We start from the raw sequence: 14,325 nt of genomic DNA on the forward strand, positions 1-14,325 counted from the left end.
AGCCACCCCCTGTCCCCAAAATCAACCAACACAGTTTTTTAAAGCTTTGCTCCTTATTGCCAGTCAACCGTGAGCAGCTTCCAGATTGGACAGAATCATTCCAAAGAGGTGGAGGCTGCCGTCAGCCGCCTGGTCAACATGCGTCTGCACGCCTCCTACACACCTACCTTTCTCGGGGCTTCTCTCTCGACCAGGATGATGTGGCTCCGGAGGGCATAGGCCACTTCTGCCCAGTCGGCTGAGGAGAAGCGAGAGGGCCCAAGAGTCTCCTGAAGACGTAAAACCAGCGTGATGGGCGCTGCTGCTGCTCCGTCCTCTTTCCGGTAGTGCAGAAGCGGTCGGAAGATGAATGGGGTAAAACCCTGCACACCACGGAGGCCGCGGCTGTTGGAGAAGAACCGGAACCAGGTCCTTTGGGACCTGCGGGCCCTCGGTTCTACCTGCGCAGACGCCTTTCTCTGTGACTTTCTAAAGAACCACTTCCTAGGTCAAGAGGTGAACCTCATCAAGAACATGGCGACCACCTGTTTAACCTCAGAGACAGGCTGGCCTGCAGGCTGGGCTGGGCTGGTTTGTCTTCGAAAGGCTCACCCTCAAGCATGACTAGGAGCCTCCGGAGCCCAGCAGCCTTTAAGAGGCCCCTCTGGCAAACCCCTGATGCCAGGGCTTCTGCCTGAGCCTCTCCTTACAGCCACTAGGCCACTCCCCCGCCCCCTTTTTGATTTGAGAGAGAAAAAGAGAGTGCTAGAGAGCACAAGCAGGGGGAGTAACAGAGGGAGAAGGAGAGAATCAGGCTCCCCACTGAGCAGGGAGCCCCAAGTGGGGGCTCGATCCTGAGCCAAAGGCAGATGCTTAACCCATCGGGCCACCCAGGCGCCCAGACTAGGCAGCTTTTTAACCACCCTGGAACCTTTGCCCAAACCGTGGACCAAATGGAAACAAAAATCTTTTTGCGGGGATAGGGGAGGGGGAAAGAACATTCTTTCTTAATAGTACATAAACAGTAAAGGGCTGGGCTTTTTTGATGACTCACTTTTCTAACTACCTGGTCTTATGAATATGTTTAGTTGTTGTTTTATGAACTCAACAATCTACTACTGGTATTTTCTGAGAACCTTGGAACCTTATTGGTTAAGAGCCCAATAAACATTTCATTGATTTGAGTTTGGCATATTACATTTGTTACTTGGAACCCATGTTGTGTGAAAATGTGAAAAGAAATTTTCACTGATTATACCAAATGATATATTCCAATTTCTGTTCAAAATTATAATCAATGATTTAAATTCTCCATCTAACTATTGGATTGCAGGTTAGACACTCAGGTTAATTTTTAAGTCATAGGAGCATTGTCTAGTAACATAACCATATCTTTATTCATAATTCCCTAATATTCTAAGGAAACCAATGGAAGTTTCAAAAATGGTCCTAACATAGTCAAGAAGAAGGTCAGGTCCCAGGGAGACTGACTCACATCTATTTCTTCTATCATTAAAATTGTAAGCATTTCAGACCTTTTACAAACAGCACACTTTTTTGAATTACATATTTTAATCAAAATAAAATAAAAATATTAAAATTCCTTGTAAAATATTTCTTTGGAATATGTTTTTAATAATTCTGTGTTCTAGAATTTAGTTCCCATGTGTCCAGTTAACTTGGTCCTGTTCTATGAACCACTTGATATTCCCTATATCAAAGATAAAATCTCAAATATATATGTAACTCTCCTACAACTGAACTTTGAAATCTAGATTACAGGTTTCTTTGCAGTCATTACTAACCCCAAAACCAAACAGTGGTTTTACTCTGTCCAGGAAGGATAATCTCATCAAACCTAGGCAGCTTCAAGAGGACTTCCATGTTGGGAGAACCAGTCTATCTAAACCAATTCCTTAGATCCACTGGGCAACAGCTATCTCAGAAAGATCATTCTCATATTTAAATGTACTCATTCTTTGATTAACAAATAGTCATTGAGCATCCATTTGTCCAACACTGTCCAGGTACAGAATATTAAGCAGTGAACAAGACCAGTAAGTTTTCTGCTTACAAAGCTTAAATTCTGAGTGTCTATGCAGGAGGAAGTAGGGTGAGTATAAAAAGCAAATAAAGAATAATACTGGTTGTGAGGAAAATAAAATAGGTAATGGTGCACCTGGGTGGCTCAGTGGGTTAAGCCTCTGCCTTCAGCTCAGGTCATGATCTCAGGGTTCTGGGATTGAGCCCTGCATCGGGCTCTCTGATCAGCGGGAGCTGAGCTTCTCCCTCTCTCTCTCTGCCTGCCTCTCTGCCTACTTGTGATCTGTCAAATAAACAAATAAAATCGTTAAAAAAATTTGAAGTAAAAAAAATTTCAAATTAAAGAAATATGCCACAGAAAAGGCACATCAGGAGCACACTTTCCTTACACAGTATATATACATATATATATATTATACTAGGTAGATTATGTAACTAGATAGATAAGCTATACAGATAGAGATTCATAGCTACATTTTAATCCACACAATCCTTCTTAGACCAAACATTTCATGATATAGTTCACTGGCCCACAGTGAATAAAGGAAATAGTATCACATTTTTAAAATACTAGATTTCTCATAAAATTAAAATTTTATATGCTTAAAAGTAAGCAATTTTTTTACTGTAAATGCTTTATAAGCCAGTTTCTAAAGATAATTAAACAGAATCAGTAAAATGTTCTAAATAAACTCAAAATATTTGTTCAATTTCACTTCAGAATACATATACATATCTATAGATATATATATATACACACACACTCTACTCACTCATCTGTCCTGAGGTTTATGCAAATTCCAACTAAATTCCCTGTATAAATATATACAAAGCAAAATAGTACAATGAGCATAATTACTCATGATAAACACAAAATTTTATATAAATGATCCATACCTATTTTCTATATGGTTTATACACTTTCTAAAATGTATTTAGAATCACCTTTTTGGGGGCCAATCCTCTACTCACACAAATGTGATAGATAATATAAACTTCTAAAAAATAATTTATTACTGTTACATTAAATAACAATCCACATTCTGAAAAATAGTTACATTTCAAAATACATTAGTAAAGTCCACTTTTATTGTTAATGCATCCATACACATTTGTATACAAGGCTTCATAAATATACCACTGTATTAAAAAAAATACCCTCTTAAAGACATTTAAATTGGGAAAAATGTTTTTTAAGAAGCATACAATTAATTTGTGATCATGACAGGTATGTGTAGACTAGAGAATTAATGAAAAGCAAAGCATCTTAAACTAACAGGTTTTTAATGTTATCAATTTGATTTTTCAAGAAATATATGTCATTTACTTTCAAAATGAAATGATAGCAATACTTTCTATAGCCTATCAATTGTATTTAGAATAAGATACTCATAACTTTAAAACACAGCTTTTACTAGCCATCACTCGTCATTAAATGTAACTGTATATTCAAGAGCTTTCTAATAATAGCCTTTAATTAAACCAAGGACTGTTAGAGGGTTTCCGTTGCCCTTTGAAGTTCTTAATTATTACTTGTATCCAGCCTTTTATGGTACACTTAAGGTTAAATTAAATAATTTAAATATACCTTGAAGAAAAATATGAAGATTTTGCCTGTTTTAATTAAATCTCTGAATTTCAGGATTTGAAAATAATAACATATGTTTTGATTTTTTTCATGGCCGATGGTAAAATGCTCGCTATATTAAACAACAAAAAAAAAATGGTAGCTTTTTATGGGACTAATCGCTAAGCAGATGCATGTAAATGAGCTATTTTCTATGCATGGTTTCCAAAAGTGCTAATTAAATAGTTGGTATTCAAGGCTATGCTCGCTCATTGTTTAGTGACACACAAATCCAGCGATGTGTGCCAGCAGACATTTTAAGTTGAATGTTTTCTCCTCTACGGCCTTTGTCATGAAATGGTGGCACCATGATGAGAACACTAGTGTAAGCAAAACATTGAAATATGCTTTAATAATGTTTTAACCATGTAGTGACACTAGTCTAGTTTTCTAATGAATTTTTAATTTCTTTTTTCTTATAAGGGTGGTATGAGTTATCACTGATGCATATTAAATCATATACATGAGTCATTTTCTCTAAATTTGCATAAAATGGCTAAATGCTAATGCACCAAATGGAGCTTACTATATGTGGTACAGCAAATATTCCCTTGAAGATTTTCTGCAATCAATCTCCTGTATTTCATTAGCAACCAGATAAGGTGTGGTCTGCAGAATAAAAAAGAAAAGTGTGTAGCTCATGAACTTATGAGGCTTCAGATGATTTCTACATAGTGATTAGAGTGGATTCTGCAATTAGAATTTATGTAGGTAAAACACACACACACACACACACACACACACACACACACACACACCCCATGCTTCTTTTAAAGGCACAGTACAAGAGTTCTGAATACACACTTGCGATGTTAAACAATGAAAAGGTACCATTCGGTTATTGTGATTTTCTATAGCTATAATTAAATGAAGGAAAGCCATACTTTACATTTAGTGTCATTTGACTGTATAACCCTTACTCAAATTTTATAACTCAAGATTACAATCTCCCTACTATGATTATAAAAGAACCTAAAAAAATACACATCGGTGTATTTTTTTTTCCTGCTAACTTCTCCCTTTTTCTTTTGTCAAGTAGTGGTGAGGAATTTTCTACACTAATGTTTAACATTTAAACATAATTTCCTCTGTCACCAAAATACCCTTATTGAACTGGTATTAAAATCACATGCCATAAAAATTGCATCATGGTGATAGTATTATTGGCCAGACCAGAGATGTTTCCTTGAGGAATAGACTTGTTGTTTACTCTACTTATCAACCTTTTTCTCATCTCTCCATATTTTCACCATCTGGAATATTTTTTAACCTGGTGCAGAAAAAATTGGGGAAGGGGATGGCTATTTAAAAATAAATGTATGCTTTACCCTACAGTTATTTTGAATTAGTCTCGATAAATAATTAAGGAATGCATAATATATTATTTAGATGCCATGGTCTTAAGAATTTGAGTGGTATTTCAAGTACAATTATAGTCATTTATTTATCAGTAGAAAATTTACATAATCACACTTCAAAATCCAGTGGACTGGAGAGATATCAGAAAGACACCCATGAATGTGGTAATGACTCTGAGCATTAGATTAAGTTAATAATGTATTGATGCACATGATATTCTAATATCTAGCACTGCAGTATTTGATCACTAAAAATGATAAAAGCATAAAATTTTTCTCTTTTCAAACTACATTTTATATAGAAGTGTTCTTCGTAGTATAAAAAGCAATTTGAAAAATCAAAATTGAATTAGACGCTCTCTAATAAAATGGATCTAGTGAAGTTGAACTTAAATAAAGCCGAATTTCTTTTTTAAGATTTTTTAAAAGATTATTTATTTATTTATTTATTTGACAGAGAGAGAGAGATCACAAGTAGGCAGAGTAGCAGGCAGAGAGAGAGGGGGAAGCAGGCTCCCTGCTGAGCAGAGAGCCTGATGTGGGGCTCAATCCCAAGGCCCTGAGATCATGACGTGAGCCGAAGACAGAGGCTTAACCCACTGAGCCAGCCAGGCGCCCCCCAAATATCTATTTCTATTGGCCAAGAAAATAATTTTGTCTTAATAATAATTATTGGTTAGGGGTGCCTGGGTGGCTCAGTGGGTTAAGCCTCTGCCTTCAGCTCAGGTCATGGTCTCAGGGTCGTGGAATCGAGCCCCACATTGGACTTTCTGCTTGGCAGGGAGCCTGCTTCCCCCTCCCCCTCTGTCTGCCTCTCTGCCTACTTGTGACTTCTCTATCACATAAATAAATAAAATCTTTAAAAATAATAATAATAATTATTATTATTATTGGTTAGCATAAATTACTGTTCATTCTATTTTGAACTGACAATATAGACCTTAAGGCTGGTGTCCAGAAAAATTACAGAAATCCAAGTCTTCTCTCTTATTAGTGAACACCGCATGCAAATGGAGGTATTACCTATTGGAAAGGTAACACGTTTCTGTTAGCTCAGTCATGCTATGGATTCTTCCTTAGTAGCTAGTCCATCTGAGACAAATTTGGCAGAAATATATGCAGTATTTGTACTATGATGTTTGAATCACTAGAGTCCCATGTCATATCTGCAAACTCAGATTTTAGACTATAATTGAGCATGAAACTTGAGTGTGAAAATCTAAGCTACCCAGAAATTTCTAACTTTATTTGAGGACAGCTAAACTTGTTATTTTTTGTATTAATCTAAGTACCTACAAATTGTCATATGAGTTACTTTATAAAACAATGCAAATATGAATTCATCAGTTAATCCCTATTTCCTTGCTGTCTAGATATTTTCACTACCAGAATCACACAAGAGGCATGTAGTACAGACCTTAAAGATGAAGACCTATTAAATTATTTTTCTTCCAGTCTTTTCAAAGCCACTTTTCATGAATTTGTCATGGTGATAACTTTATATTTAAAGCTCCTAAATAGTTTTCAAACTATTCCAGACTGCTCAACATCCCCAACTTCAGATTCTTGTCAGCCACTAATTTAACTTAGTACATAGATCATATAGTTCAAGAACAATTCAATACATTAAAATGATACATATCGAGCAGCTTCTATGTACAAACTATGTGCTTTCTAAAAATAAGGCCTAAAATCCATTATTTGAGCTCCTCTCAAAGACTGTTAAATTCATGTGACAGTTTCGGGTACCCTCATAATGCTCACTGAATTAAAAATAAGGACTAAGTACACTTTTATTATTACTACACAAGAAATCTAGTCCTGACAGGAAGTAACTGCATAGATTCTGAATTTCAATGATATTAAATCTATTATTGTCCTCATGAAGGCATTACCTCCAAATAAATTATAGTAAGTTTTTTTTTTCATTAGATCAGGGTCGATAAATGCATAAATTAATTGCATTTGAAATATTTACTCAGGGAAAATATTTCTTAATCATACTTATTGAAATTCTTCAAATCCAGTACATTTCACTCATATCTATATGTGTGCATATGATTATATATGTAGATTATATTTTTCCCCTAAAAGGCAAAGATTTGAGAGATATTCTAGGTAATATTCTATAAATCATTTTTGTGGACTGATTCAGAGAAAGTGTTTATTATTATTATTATTATTACCATTATAATTATTATTTGCACACATTCTTTTTCCCAAGAGGTTCATTTACAAGTTTTCACCAATTATTATAGTGATTAGCATCTATAGTTATTTCCAGTCTCCCACTAGCAATTATATAAGATATAAACATTTTAACCTTGTCAAGTTTGAATCCAAAACTAAAAAAATAAAGTAAAATAAAATTTAAAAATTCCAAGACCCAGGTTGTAGTTAAAATTCTCCTGATAGCTTGTTTTCCCAGGGCCAGTGACTATGAAAAGAAACTCTGAGAACACAAGGTATCTGTCAGACAGCTACTTAGTGACAGAACCAAATGAATATTGTTAGGTGAGTGTTTTAATAACGCAGCATTTTCAAAGCATTTTCCCAAGATTATTTCTAATTGGTCCTGTCATAAAGTAGTCGAAAACTGCCTTAAAACAGTAATCAGTTTGAAACCAGTTGAGCAAGCCTATGACAGGAAGTTGTTAATAATATGCTTCGAAATTTACCTGTGAAATACTGAGCTTGACTACTTCTGTAAGAGAACTAAATGTAAACGGCCTTTGTAATGCAAATCGACCAGTAGCAAAAAGCCACCACCGTGGGAATCCCACAACCTCACCTGAGCTTGCTACAGACCTTGGTGCACCCTTTAGTGAATGAAATCAAACCTGCTTTACATGTAGGTAAGTGTCCTTTAGTGTCCCTAAAGCACAGCCCGTGGGCTATGGCGCGTACACGTACACCAGGAAGCCTGTGCCCTCGTCCCGGTGCTCGTGCCCACCCAGCAGCAAGATCGCCCGCAACTTCCCAGGACCAGTGACCATCACCTGAAGCGAGGACCAGAGTGGCTCCTCCTGTTTCCGTCCTCCTCGTGCTGCTTCAAGACCCTGCTTTTTCCCAACATCACCCGAGGGCCGCAGAGCTGGACCTGCGCCGGACGAGGTGGATTTAGCCCGGTTAGAGTTAAGATGGTATCATTAGCTGCGCACAGCGTGACTTCCCACTAATCCTCTCTGCAACTTACAACAAGTTTAAATGTCCATGCATGATGTTATTAACTGGCTTTAGTAAGTGCTTAAGACCCAGATCTCTTTTTAAAGTAAACTCTGAACAAGTTCTACTGTATCCACCCAACAGGGAGATTAATATTTCCTGCAAATCTGATAGGGGAAAGATGCGCGCTGAATCTCGAATGGGCCATGGGGCAGAAGTGGAAGTTGATCCAGGGAAAGGCCCAGAGCAGTGTGGTCACCAACCCTGGTTCCTGATTCTGAAAACTTTCTTCTCTAAGAGCTTCCCAGGATGTGGGGTGAAGGCTGTTCGGGGGGGGGGGGGGGGGGGGGGGGGGGGGGGGGGGGGGGGGCTTTTCCCGTCAGCTTTTCACTAGGTTAAAAAATGGGGGGGGGGAGACACGTGATATTGATCATATCCACGGAAGATTCCTGGACAGAACTTGAGAAACAGTATCAGCAAAAGAAAGCCCCTTAAACACAAGTTGCCTGCTAGCTTGAGGAAGGGCCCTGCGAAGGAGGTGGCCGCAGCTAGATCCCTCGCTCCAACCGACGTCCTGGCGTGACTAAACCCCGATGCCACCCCCATGCACAAGCCCAACTCAGATTCCTAAACAACCGCAATCCGGAGCTGGCGCAGAAGCAGGACCGAGGTCACTGGTGAGGGGCCGATGGGCGGGCAAATAAAAAAAAAAAACAGAGCAGCCCTAGCGGATGCAACTCAGCATGCCAGGCAGAGGAAGGCTGCCGGCCCCCCCTCTACGCTTCTCAAACCTTGGAGGGCGGGCGCGGGAACTTGAGCTCGCGCGAACTTATGAGGCCTCCCGGCCGCCTACCTGGGCCGCAGCGCGCCCCCCGCGGCTCCGCCGCTCGCCAGTTAGGAGCGCGCGCCACCCCCGGGAGCGCGCGCGCCGGCGCACCAGCTCCAGCCTCTCTGGCAGCTCTGGCAGCCCGTCTCCCGGGAAACACCAATCAGATGCCCGCTTCAGGAAAGGACTGCGAGCAGCCACAGCTGCAGGAGGACTCTGGCTGTTGGCGGTCACCGGGAGGCGTCGTGCTGCCCGGCGGCAAGCCTGCCGCCTTTGCCGCTGCCACTGCCTAGCCCAGCCACTTCCGCAGCCAGTCACAGAGCCGGCTGTCTCCTCTGTGCACCGCCCACGCCAAGCACCTTGCAATGCGACTGCTAAGCCCGGCTATTTTTAGATCTCAAGAATGCGTTGTGCGGGAGCTCAGCTAAACCCCAGTCAAACCACCAAACACAGTGATGTGCTTCTCTTTGAACAAATATGGCTCTGAACTCCATATTTCCCTGAATAAAGTCGATTATCTTCACTTTTTAAAGTCCTACCCCCTGTGGTCTGGCAGTTGGCTGTAAAGCCGAAAGCCACATGCTCCCACCTCAAAGATGGTCATCACCTTTCTAAGGAAGTGCACTAACTCTCATGGCCCTGATTGAGGGCAAGCAGACATTCTTTAGGAGAAATCATAACTGTATATTTTTCATTTCCATTCACCATCTTTAGAATTAATTCCACTATAAAGTCGAACGATTCCCAAAAGGGGTGAGATGGGTTCTCTACGCAGATGAGAATGAAGGTTTCTGCTGATTTCTGTACTAGTTTAACTTGTGCTAAGAAACCGACGAATACAAAACCAGGATAACAAAGCCATCCATTAAAATCTGGAGACACTGAAGAACTACCTTACATGCCCCATCACTGTAGGACCTGTTTAGCTGTCTCCAAGTACTAACGTTAAAACAATTGGGACAGTATTATAGATGTCTTTTTCCTCATCAACTTCTAAAGGACATCTTGTCTCTGTTGCCCACCTCCTCCACCCCCAGCATCCATCCAAATGCAGCATCATATATAAGGTGTGTTTTACGTACCCTAACATATTAGGGAAAAGCTAAGTCATAGCAAGACAGAGTGGGAAAGGGGTATGAATATTCTTAAGCCACAAGGGCATTTCCAGAGGTATAAACCCATGGGGGGTGGGGACTAGATGTACAGTTATACACTTTTTCATACATTTTCTAGCTACATTAGAAAATAAAACCTTTGGCTTTATCTCTCCATTTCTAAAAACTCAAAATTCTCAAAATGCTAAACGCTCTTGTACCATTTAAATGTAGTCTACAAATAGGAAGGACATTTAGGAACGTGAAATATATTTATCCTTATCTCGTATTCAAGTGGTTTCTTAATTTTCATCAAAGACTACACAAAATCAAATTATAATTCATATTTTTCCAAATGAGAAAATCATTTTAATTTAAAAACTAAACAGACCACTGGTAGAAATGTATTGTTTAAGAAGACTTAAAGAAAAGCCACTTTGAGAAAACGATTTATTTTGAATGTAAATAATGCTTTTATCTCATTATTATGCACTTTAATGGTAACTTCACTAGGGGGCTGATACTGGTGGATATGTCCACTCACATCCTGCAAGGATATTGCAGGAGTTTTCCTATGTATCTTTTTTACCTCTACCCAGTTTCCACTTTTGTTGTTGTTTTGGATTTTTCTGTATGAATTTGGTTTTTTGTTATATCCTTCATAATTCTATTATTGAGTGACTTTTCATTGTTAATTTTCTAGTAGAAAGTAGGACAAGGAAAATTAGTTGGTTATATCTTTATATTTTCTTTCACAGGTGTCACTTTATTGGCCAATTTTTAAGTATTTCATGAAAAGATTCTAGATGTCAAAACCTGCAGTTAATGTTCCTGTTTAGAAATACACAAAATAATACCTTTGACGTTGGCAACTCAGATGTATTATTCAGCAAAACAGCAATTACTCATTGTTTTGCACTTACATGTTAAGAACTATGCGACACTTGGTGACACAATAACAAAATTGCAAAGTCAATTATATTTAAAGTAGACATCCCAATAAAACATATACAACCAACTCCTTTTACTCTTTTTGAACTGTTTTGTTTTCTCTTTCTGACTGTTTACAGTTAAATCGAAAACGTGAATGTTAAATCCAAATATAATAACTGATTCACACACATCATGAGAAAAGGAAAGTTAGAAAATGGGGAGGGAGGGTAACACAAAGGGAGGTGTATTCCTGAGAGTACCAGAATCCAACTAGGGAGTTGCCAGAATGTTGCATATTTTTGGAAATGTACATCTATGATGTTCTTTTGCAATGTCAATCATAGTGGCAAACTCTGAAAGAGCAGTGTCTGCCAAAATTTCAAGCAAAATTTAGGTTGGATGCATACTAATAATTCTAAGCAGAGCTAAAGCAATAAAACCCAAGTAGAGTCAAGATCTTTACATCTAAGAAGGGAGGGCTTCAGGTGGGAGTAGTTGTTTGTTTTACTCTATTTTAAATTGCACAAGAAGCATTTTTGAAACTTGAACTTCCCAGTAATGAATTCTGCTTCTCAACCCAGGCTGCAGCCTGAACTGAAGTTCCCATCAGAAAATTAAAATGTTTGTCTGGATAAAATAACTTCTAAATGAACTCTCTATTTCTTTTCGTTTCTTTTTGTATTTTCTGCAATGTAGCCCCTCGCAATGATATTAGTTCTAGTGTGGGAAAATATTATAATTGAGATCTGGTAAGTTATTTGCAGACTTCAAGTTTTTCTTTACACTGTGCTGACATTTAGTACAGCCCTGGTGAGGAAAACAATACTACCATTCATAGCTCTAGACGTAGATTTCAATCGACTTAAGCGGGCACAATGAAACTTGGTCATTCACTGGTTACCCATATTGTGTTCTCAAATTTTCTCTCAGCAAAAGTATAATGACTCAGTATTGTATGGTTGCATAGACAAGGGCTCGGAACAAGAGACACTAGTTTTGTCTGACGGTGTGAGAAAGTCGTGAAGGGATCTTTTCTTCCAGATGGTGTTAAATTCAGCTGCCTTTTTAACATTGGCCTTGCACAGCAATCTGCTGCTCCCCTTTCACAAAGACTGCGCTTGGTTCCCACTAGTTAACATGCATACTCACGCAACCTGCAACTTCACTCCAACTGTTTTACAATGCAGTGGTATGCTAAATAAACTTGATCCGGTTTCTGCCAATGTTAAAACTAGCTTTCAAAGAACTACTTAACTGATATTTACACTTCTTTTGACTTATATGTACATGCCTTTGGAATATTTCAGATTTCAAAGGAATATCACCTTATTATAAGGTCATTGTAGAGATTACCTTGGACATCCTTCAGACCCATGTTCAGATATAGTACCTCTCTTCAACACACACAAATAAAACAAAATGTCAGAAGTTTGATGTGCAATAGAAAAAAGAAAAATTGGGACATGTTGCAGCAGGAATAGTGGAACAGCAAAAAATAAAATGAAAATAATAACATTGAAATGTATTTTTATTGATCGATAAGTCATGTAACATTAGTGTGGTACAAAGCAAGTTTGATATGACAATGGCAAACACATAATTATAATATTGTTTATTTTCCTTAGATGCTATATTTAACACATTTACATAAAAGACCAAGATGTAAGCAAAAGCTTCAGTAATTTGACTCCATTGAGTGCTTTCAGTAAACAATAGGTTTCCCTAGCAAACATCTTATTGCCTTAATTGAACCTCCTTGAGAAAGAAAACCACACACTTTGTAATGTAAATGTTAATTGTAGTAGACAATGGTCCTAGGTAAATAGCACCCCTGGACATGAAGTAAATGAAAGGAATACAGGCACTTAACAATGAAAGGTTGTTTGCACAAACAGTGCTTCAAATGTAAATAAACAAGGGTCTTCTCAACGGTCACTACAGTAGTAAAACTTTGGCACGTGTTCAGCAGCCATAATGAGAATTTACGTTAATAAAGTCTCTCAGAGTTTCTAACTGAAACTAACAGTGGGTTTACAGGGTTCTCCAGTCTAGAATCTTATAAGGTGCTGAAGCTACAAAGGAAAATGTAATGCTTTTGAAGAAAAATTCTGTATTTGGAATTTGAGATTGTCAGTAATCCAGGCCACATGGAAGAGAACAGGCCATTTTAGGCATTTTCTTACTGCGATGTTTGTATTTACGTTTAATGCCTATACAAATGTTTGCTTTGACATGTGGGAAAATGTAAGAACTTTTATGAAAAGATGGCAGTGGGGACCTCCAAAGCCCCAAAGTTCCTGCTAAGTATAGTCATTTTTAGATTCAATAAAAATGGCTGTATAGAATGCATCTCACTGGGACCATACCAAAACAACCTTTTATCATATTACTACTGTAATTAGCTTTCTGTAGGCTGGTGATTTTATAGTTTTACTTCCAGTGGGTGTCTACTAGCATAATTGGGCCAAGTTCCTAGATATATCATGTTACGGGGTAAACAGCCTGATGAAGTGATGATAATGTCCATTATAGAGTATGTGTTGTCTAGATATAATCCACCCAAAACAAAAGCCAAAAGGTGGTCACAAGGCCAAAAGTACAGACTGAGAATCTGACGTGGAGAGCAGGCAGAAATGGGACTTTTGGGGAGCTGCTTTCCACTAGCTTTTCTTAAATACTGAAAACCTTAACCAAAGAAGAAAGCTGAACTTAAGTATGGACAAATTAAACAGCGGTTATAAAATTAACAGAAACAGACAGTATGCAGCAACTGCAGACCAGTTGGTGCTACCATTTGGGAGGCTGCAGATGGCTGTGGGTGGGAAATGCCTCTACTTTCTTAGGCGATGGAGATGAGTATGGTGTGTGCACTTGATGTTTTTTTCATACCCCCACCCCCCCAACAGGGCTGTCTGTCATAGGCTGCCGGCCCGCTTTACCACTTGCCCCCGAGCGTGGGAATCGGAGCGTCCTGCCGTTCACATCTCCTGCATTCCGTTTATCGGAATCAATTAGGCAAGACAGACCCTCAGATTCCCCACCCCCTTTCCATTTTTGTCAGGTCTATATACGTCCTAATTATTTCAGTTTGGGATGCCAGAGCTGTTTCCTGGATAGACCTGATCATCCTTAAACAAAAAGAGAGGAGGCGCACACGTGGGTTGTGGCGTAAATGTCACTTTCATTTCCAATGCTAGGCGCAGAGTAAGACAGAACATTTTTTTAACACTTTGACAAGAGGGGAGGCGATCTCGTCTCCATCATGTCTTTCTGCTTCAGTAGCTTCCTCAAGGAAACCCT

General features: G+C 38.8%; 1 pseudogene; it reads left to right on the top strand.

The window, feature by feature from the left end:
* LOC111148249 overlaps positions 1-607 on the top strand; it is a 60,458-nt pseudogene extending 59,851 nt beyond the window's left edge.
* Positions 608-14,325: the final 13,718 nt, after the last annotated feature.

Source organism: Enhydra lutris, unplaced genomic scaffold (assembly GCF_002288905.1).
Source record: "Enhydra lutris kenyoni isolate GAN:26980312 unplaced genomic scaffold, ASM228890v2 scaffoldscaffold19, whole genome shotgun sequence".
Classification (NCBI taxonomy): Eukaryota; Metazoa; Chordata; class Mammalia; order Carnivora; family Mustelidae; genus Enhydra; species Enhydra lutris.